We start from the raw sequence: 15,138 nt of genomic DNA, 5'->3' as shown, positions 1-15,138 counted from the left end.
TGACCCTGTCAAAGGCTTTCTCGGCATCTAAAGACAGGATCAGCATGGGACTTTTTTTACACTTTAATATATCTAGTGCATCTATCAGACGTCTAATGTTATTGCTTGACATTCTATCTGGGACAAACCCTGTTTGGTCAGGATGAATGATTTGATTCATTACTTCTTTTAACCCCTTAACACCGCAGCCAAATGTACAAGTTGTGAACGAAACAAAACGTAAACAAAACCTGGCATTTGCGCTATATGTCTGTCCAACCGTAATTCACCTCTTTCATATTAAATGCACCCCCCTTATTATATATCATTTTATTCAGGGGAAACAGGGCTTTCATTTAATATCAAATATTTAGCTATGAAACATAATTTAATATGAAAAAAATGGGACAAAATAAGATTTTTTTTGATTTTTTTCGTTCTACATGACATTTTAACTGTCAATTTCATAATACTGTTTGCTTTTACTGCAATAAAATACACATATTTGTATTCAGCAAAGTCTCACGTGTAAAACAGTACCCCCTATGTACAGGTTTTATGGTGTTTTGGGAAGTTACAGGGTCAAATATAGCGTGTTACATTTGAAATTGAAATTCGCCAGATTGGTTACGTTGCCTTTGAGACTGTATAGTAGCCCAGGAAATAAATTTACACCCATAATGGCATACCATTTGCAATAGTAGACGACCCAAGGTATTGCAAATAAGCGATGTCCAGTCGTTTTTAGTAGCCATTTGGTCACAAACACTGGCCAAAGTTAGCGTTCGTATTTGTTTGTGTGTGAAAAATGCAAAAAACGCCAATTTTGGCCAGTGTTTGTGACTAAGTGGCTACTAAAAAAGACTGGACATACCCCATTTGCAATACCTTTGGTTGTCTACTATTGCAAATGGTATGCCATCATAGGGGTAATTTTCATTCTTGGGCTACCATAGGGTCATAAAGGCAACGTAAGCAATCTGGCGAATTTTAATGTGAAAAAAATTAAACACAAGCCTTATATTTGACGCTGTAATTTTTGAAAACACCATAAAACCTGTACATGAGGGGTACTGTTGTACTCAGGAGACTTCGCTGAACACAAATATTTGTGTTTCAAAACAGTAAAAAGTATTGCAGCAATAATATCGTCCCTGTAAGTGCTGTTTGTGCGTGAAAAATGCAAAAAACGTCACTTTTACTGGCGATATCATGGTTGTAATACATTTTACTGTTTTGAAACACTAATATTTGTGTTCAGCGAAGTCTCCCGAGTAAAACAGTACCCCCCATGTACAGGTTTTATGGTGTCTTGGAAAGTTATAGGGTTAAATATAGTGCTAGCAAATTAAATTCCCTATACTTTCGGCATGGGTGGTCAGGCAGGTCCCGGTTGTAATTAATTAGGATACCTAATTATGTAAAATTATTACATAAATATATGTGTAGAATTAATATATGTATATATATACATATGTGTATATATACGTATATATATATATATATTTTTTAATATTTTTATTTATATATAGGTATATATATAGTGATATATACGTATATATTTATGTATATAGATATATATATTATTTCGTTCTACGTGTATTTTGATATAAATATATATATATTAATATCACAATACAGTTAGAACGAAATAAAACACATCTATATAACACATCTATATATTTTTTAATATTTTATTTTTAATTATTTTTTTTATTTTATTTTTTTACGTATTTACATATTTATTTATTTTATATTATTTATAAATATATATATAACAATAATTATATATATATTTAATCAGTATCAGTCTACGTGTAATTTGATATTAATATATATATATAATTATATATATATTAATATTAAAATACACCTAGACGGTGTATGTGTGTGTATGTATATGTGTATATATATACTTAGATCATATATATATAATATATATATATATGATCTAAGTATATATATATTTTTTTACACTTGTTTAACTGTTTTTAATTTTATTTTCAGCCAGCAAGGGGACCAACTGTCATTACAGTTGGTCCCCCTGCTGGCAATGCCTGAGCCAGCTATCCCGGCCATGTGATTGTGAGGTCCTCGCAAGGACCTCACTCTCACATGACCGGGAGGCACCGGAGGAGGAAGATGTGCCGCGGGGGGGCTCCCTGGGAGTCCCCCCAACCGCGATCGCCGGCGTGGGACCGCCGGCGACCGGGTAAGTTACTAAAAACTGGAGGGCGTACTATTACGTCCGGCGGCGTTTAGAGCCGCTTTTAAAAGGACGTAATAGTACGCCCTCCGGACTTAAGGGGTTAATCTACTAGCCAAAATAGAAGAAAATATCTTTACATCTACGTTTATTAATGATATTGGTCGGTAACTCTGAACTTTTGTTGGATCTTTTCCTGGTTTCAATATAGGTAGAATGTTTGCTTTGAGCATTTCTTCTGGGAATCTGCCCTTTTTAACTGCAGTATTAAAAGTGTTTTTTAAATGACCTATCAATTGAGATTTCATTACTTTATAGAATTTGTTTCCAAATCCATCTGGGCCTGGGGTTTTATAGGTTTCTAGTCTATCTATTATTATATTAATCTCTTCTTCCGTAATTTCTTTATTTAGATTTTTTACTTGTATTTCTGTTATTTTATTCAGTTTTGCTGCTTTAATATATCTTTTTATTTTTTCTGAAGAAGTGATTATTGATTGACTATATAAATTGGCATAATACTCATTAAATGCTTTCCCTATCTGTTCTGGGAGAAGGGAGATGATGTCATTAGTTATTATTTTATCAAGCTTAGTGGATGTATTTTTTTTTTCAACATATTCGACATGATTTTATCGGCTCTATTAGATTTATGGTAATATTTAATTTTAAGTTTATGCATATTTATTTTAATTTTTTCATAAGTTTTTTCCTGTATCTCAGATTTAATCTTCTCTATTTTTAGCTGGTTCTCCTTACTTGGCTTTATGTTGTTTATTTTATTTAAGTTATATAGTTCAATGTAGAGATCTTGTACATTTGCGCCTTTTTTTTTTCTTTAATTTGTTAAGCATTATGCAATGTCCCCTTATTACTGCCTTAAATGAACACCATAAAGTATCATTCTCCACTTGTCCATTATTATTTTCTTCAAAATAGCAAGTAGTCATTTTATCTATATAGTCTTTATATTCCTTTTCTGCTAGTATTGATTCATCTAACCTCCAGGTTGTATTCTTACAGCACTTAGATCTTTTACTATTTAATTCCAGGCACACACTATTATGGTCTGACCATATTACTGTTTTGTTTTCTATTTTATATGTTCTTTCTATCAGTTTTAAATCTCCAAAAACAAGATCTATTCGAGAATACGAATCATGGGGCCAGGAATAAAATGTAAACTCTTTCACTGTGGGATTATTAAGTCTCCATATATCAAATAGACCTTCTCTTTTTATCAGATTACTAAAATTCCTTGCGTTTTTTAATACTTGTTTATCCCAAATATTATTTTTTTTTTCAGAGAACTTATCTAATAAAGGGTCTTGTATACTATTAAAGTCTCCTGCATATATCTTTATTCCGACTGCTACTTTCTCAACCTTATTTAATATTTTTCTCAATAGGCATATGGGATTTTTATTAGGCAAGTATACATTGATTAAAGTGAAAAGTTCGTCCTCTATTGTGACTACTAAAATAATATATCTCCCCTCCAAGTCTGTTTCCATATATTTTATGTTTATTTTTAGATCTTTTGCAAAAAATATTGCTACTCCTCCTTTTTTTCCCTCCTCTCTAGAGGAACAAATTTTTAAGGGAAAAGACCTGCTATTCCATCGTTTTTCATCCTGTTTACGCCAGTGTGTCTCTTGTATCATGGCAATTTGAACCTGTTCTTTTTTCCACCTTATGTTGTATTTCAATAATTTTTTAATTGATATACATCTTTTATAATTTTATAGTGCCTCATTGATTTTATTTCTTCTAATTATTTATGTGCTGTTTATATATCTGAGTGTTCCATTTCCTCTTCATAAACTTTGGTGTTTCACATTTAATATTGTGTGTGTTTCCTTACCTAAACCTTAATTTAGTGAGAGAAAAAAAGAAAAGTGACCATATAATTTCGCTTCCCTTTTCTTTTCCTTCCCTTCATTTTCCTTTTTTAACTGTGATTTCCACCTTGTGTTATATCCCAATATTTTTTATCATTAAATGTATTTCTTTCTAAATTATCAATGTGCAAATTGTATTTCTAAGTGCACCATTTTCTCCTCATAAACTTTGGTATATCATACTTAATATCATGTGCATTGCCTTACTTAAATCTTAAAACAAATGAGATACGAAGAAAAAAAATAAAAATAAACTAAATAATAAAAGAAAGAAAAAAAATATTTAAGTCTAGAAGTTTCTTTTCTAGTTTGATTTCTCCTTTTTTGAGTACAGTCTGTTATTTATGTTTTTAAATATTTCAGCGTCCTTTAGAAGTTTCTAAATATCTTTGGGTCGGTTAAATTTTTCTTCTTCTGTTGATCTCCAGTAGCTTCCTTCTTCCTTCTTCCTTCCCTCTCACTCCTTCTCCTCTCCCTCCCCTTTTTTCTTCCTCTTTCCTTCTTTGTTAAGTTATTTCTCTTTCTTCTTTATCCATTCTTCAATCTGGGATGGAGTCGTGAATATCTCAATTATTCCTTCATATAACATATAAAGAACAAAATGATCAGCTGAATAAGCAAGTGAGACAAATAGAAGGAAAACTAGGAGACTTAGAAGACCGCTCAAGAAGAAATAATTTGAGATTAAGAAACGTCTCAGAAGCAGTTACACAAGATAAAATATCTGAGTACCTGGATACTCTATGGGTAACACTCAATTTAGATTTGTTGACCCTAAATACCAAAATGGAGAGATACCACCGTTTAAACAAACCTAGAACAGCTCCTCAACAATCACCGAGAGATATAATAATCCATTTTCAGTCCTTCCAGTTTAAGGAAGCAATATTATATGCATTCAGAAAAAAACAGATTAATATAGAAAAGTTTGGCGATATCAAGATATTTCAAGACTTATCTTTCTATACTAGACAACAAAGAAAGAAATTCATGTCAGTTACAAACTCACTAAGAAATTTAAACATCAAATACTCGTGGATCTACCCCAGCAAAAAAAAAATAAAAAAAAATTATGACAGTATATTAAATCATAATCATACAAAAATAAGGGAATAATAATTATATATTTGAAATATAATGTATAAAACATGTTCCTTTAAATAATAAGGAAATTGTTCCCCACCGTCTGTGTGGTTGCTTGTAGAGACTATTATATCACATATATTTTGTATGCAGGATGCATTTATAAAATTATATGAACTTACAGAGATATATAATTGATAGAAAGAGAAAGTGTGCTTAAATATATTTTTAACATGTTTTTATTCCCCCCCCCCCCATGCTTATATTGTGCACAACACATCAATTCTAAATGGTCCCGTTATGGTGGACCGGATGTGAGAGAAATAGAGCATCATTGAAAGAAACCCTGTGGAACGCAAATGGAACGCAAGTGGAACGCACGTCGAACGTCCAGAATGGAACGTGATGACGTCACATACCCGGAACCAGGAAGTGATCGTAATTTAACCGGGAGCGGCTGAATCTCATCAGAGAAACACAGGAGTTGACACTATGAATTGATTGTGGGGTGTATTTAAGAGGGAGGGAGGGGGAATGTTTTTGTTATCCATTGTTGTACCTTCCACACTGTTGCAAGATCCCTGAGGAAGTCCCTGAAGTGGGAAGAAACGCGTTTTATTTTTAATCTTATGCTGATTGATCCTTACCTATGTGTAAGTAATAAATGCTTTTTATACTTTGTGCACATCTTTCTATTTTTCATTCTGGATGCATTTTTGTTTAATTTTTCCATATACCGTATATACTCGAGTATAAGCTGACCCGAATATAAGCCGAGGCCCCTAATTTTACCCCAAAAAACTGGGAAAACTTATTGACTCGAGTATAAGACTAGGGTGGGAAATGCAGCAGCTACTGGTAAATTTCTAAATAAAATTAGATCCTAAAAAAAATATACTAATTGAATATTTATTTACAGTGTGTGTATAATGAATGCAGTGTGTGCGTATGAGTGCAGTGTGTGCGTATGAGTGCAGTGTGTGCGTATGAGTGCAGTGTGCGTATGAGTGCAGCGTGCGTATGAGTGCAGCGTGCGTATGAGTGCAGCGTGCGTATGAATGCAGCGTGCGTATGAGTGCAGCGTGCGTATGAGTGCAGTGTGTGCGTATGAGTGCAGCGTGCGTATGAGTGCAGCGTGCGTATGAGTGCAGCGTGCGTATAAGTGCAGCGTGCGTATGAGTGCAGCGTGCGTATGAGTGCAGCGTGTGTATGAGTGCAGTGTGTGTATGAGTGCAGTGTGTGTGTATGAATGCAGTGTGTGTGTGTATGAGTGCAGTGTGTTTATGAATGCAGTGTGTGTGTGTATGAGTGCAGTGTGTGTGTATGAATGCAGTGTGTGTGTATGAATGCAGTGTGTGTGTGTGTATGAATGCAGTGTGTATGAATGCAGTGTGTGTGTATGTGTGCAGTGTGTATGTGTGTGTGTGTGTTGCAGAGCTTTGGTGGGGGGTGGGCAATGTTATTATTTTTTTAATTATTTTCATATTTTTTTATTATTATTTCTTATTATTATTTATTTAATTTAATTATTATTTTATTATTATTGTAATTTTTTAAAAAAATTTTCGTCCCCCCCTCCCTGCTTGATATATGGCAGGGAGGGGGGCTCTCCTCTCCTGTGGGGGCTGTGAGAGAGCGTTACTTACCTCTCCTGCAGCTCCTGTCAGCTCTCTCCTCCTCCGCGCCGTCCGGTCAGCTCTTCTGTCAGCTCTCTCACAGCCCCCACAGCCCCAGTCTATTGACTCGAGTATAAGCCGAGTTGGGGTTTTTCAGCACAAAAAATGCTGAAAAACTCGGCTTATACTCGAGTATATACGGTAAATGAGATTTGAAAGACTACATATTGGAATCAGAAAATTACCTGAGAGCTACAAGGAATTTTGATGCGCCCTGTTTTTACAGTTAAAGTGTGAGTGATCCATTTGGCACATATCACTACTATAAAAACTACCAACCGGAGTTGCACTTTGTTATTTTTTATTTCCCTATAGTTGGATTGACCCATATTTGTATTCATGTATTTGTGGAAGATTTGAGGAGATCTTCGGGTTTAAATCCACAACTTAGAGGAACGTTTTTTTATTTTCACTTACTGAAAACACTTGGTGTTATATATATTACATTGGTGTAATCACAATATCACAGAGCTATATAGTGAAAGAGTTTGTATTTTGTTTTTATATTTGTATTCTATCCTATATCCTTGTTCTATCCCCTTTCCTTCTTGCTATATGTTCGATAATTTTAAAATGGAGCTGGGAAATATCATGTTTATGTTTAGCAAAGTGGGTGGGGATAGGTCGATCTACCAAACCTGTCCATTTGGTTGACTTAGAAAATCTTTTACAGATTTTTTAGATCAACCCACACACACATTTCTGCAGATACACAACAAAATCAGTGTTCAAAGTGACGTATGAATTGATTCTATATCTTGTACCACTGTATGGATGGCAAAAATAGTCTCCCCACATCAGTGTGTTACAAGCATTGGTAGTTTCCTAATTTTGGAGGTTCTAAAATTTGTTATCAAATTTGATATTCTTTCATCCTGTATCCCTAGGTCCGCTGTAACGGATCGTTTTGCTCACCAGAGGTTAAAAAACGTTTAGGCGATATTCCCCTTTCCAGATACACAGGCAGCTACTGTAAGCACCAATCTCCCGAACTGCAAACTACACGAATCCTCCAACTCCCGAACAGGAAACACACGAACACTGGAAACAGACGAACAGGAAAAGCATACAATCAGCTTACACTCAATCGGCATACAATCCAAATCCCCCAATAACAAGACGACACTTCGTTTTGAGGTCAAGCAGAATCTGGTTTTCTGGGGCTAACTGCCCGGCTTTAATGCAGGTCTCCCACCTGGTGGACCCTCCCCTAGGGGACCAGATTGGGGGAAGACTGGGAAACATATTGGACATTGATCAATCACAGACTTACACATTTCAACAATCCCACAATGCATCACAATCCCTCCCCTCTGCCTGGAAATTATTGGGAAGTAATCCAATTATCTCCAAGGACAGAGGCAAAACTCCATTAACCACGTTAGTAAAAAGACATAAAATGACATACGGTTACATTTAACACATAAAACATACACAGATAGCTTAGATCTGAGCACACAATATTACCAAATGGCGCTTAGATCTCATACATACAGTTCAATCGCCATGGAGCCAAAGTCTTTCACATAGTCTTACATTACACGAATAGGCTCCATGGCGAGGCTTTCTGGGGTGATGCTGTTCATACGGTCAAACTACAGAATGAACAGTCAGTTGGTTCCACTACCGAATGCAGAGGTAAGGATGATGGAGGCACAGCGGTGTTCACGCAATTAAGTGTCCGTTTTCAGTTCCATAGTTTGGGCGCTGAACACCACTGGCCGTTCGGGAGCTAAAATGGCCGCTGCGACGTGTTCGGCTAACGAACAAAGGCCACCCAGCGTTCGTCAATTAAGCTGCGGTTAACCGCAGCTTCCGGGCGGTCAATTGACGGCACACTCCAGTTCCCAGGTGGTCCATAGTTCTGTACTTTGTTCGGTAGATTGAATCTACCAAACACCCCGGCATAAAGGCACGAATAAACCTTTCAGCAAAGGAAATAACAGGTTTGAACTGCAGGGCCATAGTCCTAAAGGGAGCAGGCGAGCAACCAGGCTTCTCCAGTGCACAGTGGCGAGGTTGGTTCCGCCACATCCGCCCTTACAAGTATATCCTTAATTGAGGGGTATTTCTTAAAAACTGACATCTGGGGGCAAGAGAATTTATTGATTTCAGGACTCAACAATACCCTTCTATCTGTCAATCCTGTCAATGACCGTATGGCAATCCTGTCAATGACCGTATGTGAGTAAGTACAGAGACACGTCAACCCAACCAGACCCAAACTGGGTGTCAACAGTTAAACTTTAGGACTGTTCACTAAACCATGATGAAAATGTGCTCAATCCCAGACACGAAGGTGCAGATTACTCGGTATGTGCAGCATTTCAAACAAACACTGCACATGCAGATTCCTACCACAATTTCTTTTTTTTTTTTTTTAATTCTTTATTTATGCCAAGGTAAAAACAGTACAGTGAACACACATTACATCGAAACATTGGAAGATATAGTAACAGTTTGTATGCCATGTCTCCAGTGCATCTTTAAAAACAAAAGAGTGACACTCCTTACATACTTTTCCTACACCGACATATCTTGGAGTGAGTAGAACAAACAATATAGCGTGGACACACTGTCCTCCCTGGTATATTTTAATTTATAACATAAAAGTAAAATCAGATAAGACGTGAATAAAATATAAATCACCTCATATACATTTCTTTAGTCTATAGGACATGCCCTATTCTTTCTCAGGTTTTCATATGCGGGTTCAAAAAATCCGCCTCTGAGTCACCTAAGAATTGCAATCCGTCTGTTTCTGTGCGTACAGGTCCATGTCCCCTCGTAATGCATGTTAGTTACGTATTGAGTGGTTATATTTCAACATTTGCGGTGAATACTCACGGTAAAAAGAAAATAGAAGAAAACAGATAAGAGGGGTAAGTAGGAAGAAAGAAAAAGGGAGTACGAGGGGGGGGGGGGGGGGGAGGGTGCAGGGAAGAACCGGCCAGTTCATATCCAATCTATCTAATCCTAGCCTTGGTAGTATCGTTAGCGTGTACCTCAGGCATTCGCTGCGCTGGCTTCCCAAGGGCCCCAAATTTTTTCAAACTTTTTTGTCGAGCCTCTAACCCTGGCTGTTAGGTCATCCATCAGATAATTATCTCTAATCTTCCGAATTACCATATCAATTTCCAGAGCCTCTCTCCGCAGCCACACCTGTGCCAATGCTCTCCTAGCGGCTAGGTTCACCTTATGCAACAGGGTCTGTTCCGCTTTTGTCCAGTTCTCCATAGATCTAGCCAGCAAGAACACCCACGGGTCCAGCTTAACCTCCCTCTCAAATATGTCTTGTATCAATTGCGCAACCTGCCGCCAAAAGACCTGTGCTATTGGACATTCCCACCACATGTGAACGTAAGTGCCCTTGAGGCCGCACCCCCGCCAGCATAAGTCTGTAGTAGTTTGGTTCATACGGCTCAACTTAACTGGGGTAACATACCATCGAAACAGCGTCTTGTATGCTTGTTCTTGTATTGAGACGCACATAGAGGACTGCGTGGCCGCCTCCCACATTTCCTGCCATTCCACTCCTTCCAGTGTCTCCCCCAAGTCTGCCTCCCATTGATCTATATATGTAATTCCTCCCCATTCTAAAGTGTTATTGCACAACTGTGAGTATAGAAGCGAAATCAGTTTGCTCGGGAATTGTTCTTTCGCGCACATTCTTTCAAAGAATGTCATCTTTGCTACTGCGGCTTTTTTAACCTGAGTGTCTTGGGCGTAAGCTCTAATCTGGAGGTATCTAAAAAAATCAAAGGTTTGCAAAGATGTTTTGTTGCTCAAATCCTCAAATGTCACCAACGACCCTCCCTCATACAACTGGTATAATCTCTGCAACCCCGCCCGTTCTATGCCTCTAAAATCCCGGGCCGTCATTCCTGGTAGGAATGCCGTGTTCCTCAAGAGAGGGGTCATCGGAGAGGGGGAGGACGCCAGGCCATACTTAGGAGCGGCTGCGTCCCATATCCTCAGAGAGTTGCTAATCGCTGGACAGGGCACTGTGATGTGTGGTCTGTGCTCTCTAGGGGTCCACATATAGAACTGAGGCATATCCAGTCCCATAAGGGATGCTTCCAGGTCTACCCATCTCCTTTCTTCCGGTGGAGAGTGCCACATTGCCACCTGGGCCAGTTGGGCTGCCTCATAATAAAAATGTAAGTGTGGAAGGCCCAGTCCGCCCCTGTCCCTAGCTCGGTAGAGGATGTTGCGTGAGACTCTATGTTTTTTGTTTTGCCATATGAATTTGCCTATCGTTTGTTGAAGTGTCCCTAAGTCAGACCTAGTTACTTTAATCGGGAGGGCCTGAAACAGGAATAATATTCTGGGGAGTACATTCATTTTAACAGAATGGATCCTCCCTATCCAAGAAATCGCCTTATCAGTCCAGTTCTCCATGTCCGCTATCAACGTCCGTATCAGCAGGGTGTAATTCTGTTGAAACATTTGAGATGGGTCTGCCGTTAATCGGATGCCTAAATATTTTATGTAATCCCTCGCTATTCGTAGGCTATGTGTCATCCTTATGTAAGTGACGTCCGTCTCTGGCATACCTATAGGTAGTACGCTAGACTTGTCCATATTCACTTTGTATCCGGCCAACTCCCCAAAATCCTTCAGTACGGTCGTTAATGCCGCCATAGAGTCTCTCGGTTCAGTCAGAGTCAATAATACGTCGTCCGCAAATGCCGATACCACATATCTTTGCCCACCTACATCTATCCCTTTAATGTCCGAAGCTACGCGTATTGCCTGAAGGAGTGGTTCTAACGATAAAGCAAATAATAAGGGGGACAATGGGCAGCCCTGTCTAGTACCGTTGCTCAGATCGAATGGCTTTATCCTTGCGCCCGAAATGCGAATTTGCGCCCTGACGTTGGTGTACATGGCTCGCACTGCCGTCGTAAACTGGGCTGGGAAGCCAAAATGGTCCAGCAATGTAAATAAATAAGGCCATTTAACCCTGTCAAACGCCTTTTCGGCGTCCAATGACAGTAACATTGTCGGTATTTTCCTGATGTTTTGTCTCCATATGAGATCTACATTACGCCTGGTATTCTCGAAAAGCTGTCTATTTGGTATAAACCCCACCTGATCTGGGTGAACCAAACGAGACAGCATTGGATTAATCCTGGCGGCTAGAATTTTCGCCAGTAGTTTGGAATCGTGGTTGATAAGGGATATTGGGCGAAAGTTTTCCGGGAACGACAGATCCCGACCTGGTTTCGGCAGTAATACAATATCGGCAAGTGACATGTCTCTATCAGGAGGTCCTCCCTCCAGTAACTCGTTAAACCAAGCTTCCATATGCGGGACTAGTTCTTCCCTAAAAATTTTATAATAAGAGCCATCAAAACCATCCGGTCCCGGTGCCTTATTGCTCTTCAAGGCAGAGATTGCTATGTCCACTTCCTCTGCCGAGATAGGTTTCCTCAAGTATTCAACATCCGCCTCTTTTAGTTTTGGCAAGTCCAGCCCGGTAAGAAAAGCTTGTAATCTGTCCCTCTCACTTTGTACACTGGCCGGGTCTGTTGTGGAATGATTGTATAATTGAGTGAAAAATTCTGTAAATACCGTTGCTATGTCTGTTGGGTCTGTGCGGCTTTGACCCGAGGCATCCTTGATTTGTGTGATGTGGGTCCTCTGCTGTCGTGGTCGGAGCGACCTCGCCAGCAGGGTGTCCATCTTGTTAGCTTTTTCGAAGTAGGTCCGTTTAGACCAAATGATAGCCCGCGCCGTCTCGTCAAGTAGCGTTCCTCTGACCGAGGCCCTCAGGTCCTGGACCGCCCGCAAACTAGTGAGTGTAGCGTCCGCCTTATGTTTTTGTTCAGCCTTACGCAAAGACTCCAGAAGGGATGATAGCAATAGGGCTTTGCGCTTTTTCTTTAGTGTAGCTTCGCGAATCAAAATGCCTCTAATCACCGTTTTGTGAGCCGACCACACCGTCACCTTAGACAGTCCTGATTCGGCTTCTCTGGCAAAATAGTCAGTCAATTCCCCCCTTACCGTCTCAACAATCTCAGAATCACGAAGCATAGACGTATTCAATTTCCAGGACCACGGGGACGCCACACTTAGTCTATCTAGTGTTAAGGACACATCTGCGTGATCCGACCAAGTGATGGAGCCTACAGTCGACTCCGACACCTTGGGAACCGAGGAGGGATTGACCAAGAAGAAGTCAATTCTCGAGTATGTATCGTGGGGTGCTGAATAGAACGTAAAATCGTCCTCATCAGGATGTTGCGCCCTCCAAACATCAACAAGGCCTGTATCCTGTATGAAGATGTGTAGTAATTTGTCTTGCCCGCCCCTGTTGTGTGATCTAGGGAGGTTTTTACCAGATCCCCTATCTCTCGCTGGGCATGGAGCTGCATTGAAATCGCCACCTACTATCACCATTCCATGTGGCAATGCATTGATTACCTGAGTCAATTCTGCCCAGAACTCCTTGGAGGGGTCGTTCGGGCCATAAAGATTAAGAATATGTATACTATGGGAGTAGAGCGTTCCTGACAGGAGTACGAAGCGGCCTCCCGAGTCTGTGTGTATCTTTGTAACAGTGAGCGGGCATCTGTGATGGATCAAAATTGCTACCCCATTCCTCTTATTTAGAGCTCTAGACTCATAAGTGGTGCGGTATGTATGGTCCCTAAGCGCAAACTTAGCTGACGCTTGAATGTGTGTCTCCTGCAGGAAGGCTATGTCTGGGTTTAATCTTTTGAGGTCCCTAAACATAAGGCGCCTTTTTTTGGGTGCGTTAAGTCCCTTAACATTCAGTGACAATATCTTTACCGGCATGGACCTGCCCTACTGGTTTCGCTATGATAGGGCACATTGTTACGCATGCGCACTAAATTGACCCCAGGTACCTTTCTCGTTGGTGGAAGGACCATGGTTCGCCCGTATGCTCTAGTCTGCTCAGTGCATGCAACATCAATCAATGTTTTCTCACCGGCCGTCCCGCTTCCTTTCCTTGATTGGACTTGCACGTCCCTCAGGTGAACTCCATTTAATCTCCGGCCAATCCTTAGGGGTGTCTCCCCCACGCCCCCCTCCAGGGAAAAGTAGGGTAGGGAATGCAAAGGGAATAAAAAGGGAAAGGAAAAGAGTAAAGTGGAAAGAAGGAAAACAAGAATCGAGAAACATATTATATACAACAGGTGCCTGGTCTTACCGGTAGCCAGGCATGTGTGGGGTGTGAGTCCCTGTTCCTCCAGTATTCCTGAAAGGTCCTATAGGAGCAGGGACTCAGACCAACCTAAATTTTAAATTGTAAATGAGACCGCATTCTCATAGTATAGCATCGTAAGCCTCCATTGCCGTTACAGTCGCCTAGTAGGGGCATCTCACCACAATCTGCCGAGGGTCAGTATAATTGTACACCATTCTGGGCTCTCCCCTTCCCCCATCCATCCGCCCATCCCGCAGTATTCCCGCCCTCCTGATCCCCTAAAAAGCATAATGTTGCCACCAAGGATGAGAGCTGTGACATAAATCCCTAAGAAAGCCCGGCCAGGAGAGCTATGGCGAGTACAGCGTTGCCCCAGCTCACACTTCAGGAAAAATGTAGAGCCCAAAAAAGTATGGTACAGTCCCCGTAATCGAAAATGAGAATTGGAGCAGTTGAGACTCACGAGAACTCCCCTCCCATCACAAAATCGCAAATCCCGCGCCTTACCACGTGTTTAACCCCCTGAGGACACATGACGTGTGATACAGGTCATAATTACCTTTCCTTCCTTAAGTTCGGTCCTCAAGGGGTTAAGGGGCCCCCTGAGACAATGCTCTACTAGGTGGCGCGAGTGACACTGACAAAAAGATAGCGAGGAACAATGGTATCCCCCCGCCACCCACCACTACGTTTCTTGGTAGTTAGCCTCGGTTTAAGCTAGATGGCAACAATCCAACATAGAAATATATAGAAGGATATGAAAACAGGCAATGCCTTAAAATAAAGCAATAGTTGTGGAACAGAAAAAGAAAGAAAAAACAAGTTCTCCCTGCCGCAATCCGCCCCGCCGCCCTCCATAACCTTCCCGCCACCCGACGGCTATTTTGAAAAATTAAGTTCAGGTCCCGAAAATCATCCATGCACCTGCAAGCCTTAGCACTGTGTTTCAGTCAAAACCTAGGTACGGGCATGGATGAGCACTGACCCGAAGTCCCCAGAAGGGCCCAAAAAAGGGGGATACTACCCTCAACTTCGCCTTAGGTAGTTCCTGCCAGGAGATAGAAACCCTAACCCTCCCCATGGTAAATCGGAGCCCCCCTTGTAAGAGAGCCTCAG

Source organism: Pelobates fuscus, chromosome 4 (assembly GCF_036172605.1).
Source record: "Pelobates fuscus isolate aPelFus1 chromosome 4, aPelFus1.pri, whole genome shotgun sequence".
Classification (NCBI taxonomy): domain Eukaryota; kingdom Metazoa; phylum Chordata; class Amphibia; order Anura; family Pelobatidae; genus Pelobates; species Pelobates fuscus.
The sequence above is the reverse complement of the archived record's forward strand: the minus strand, read 5'-3'. Positions refer to the sequence as shown.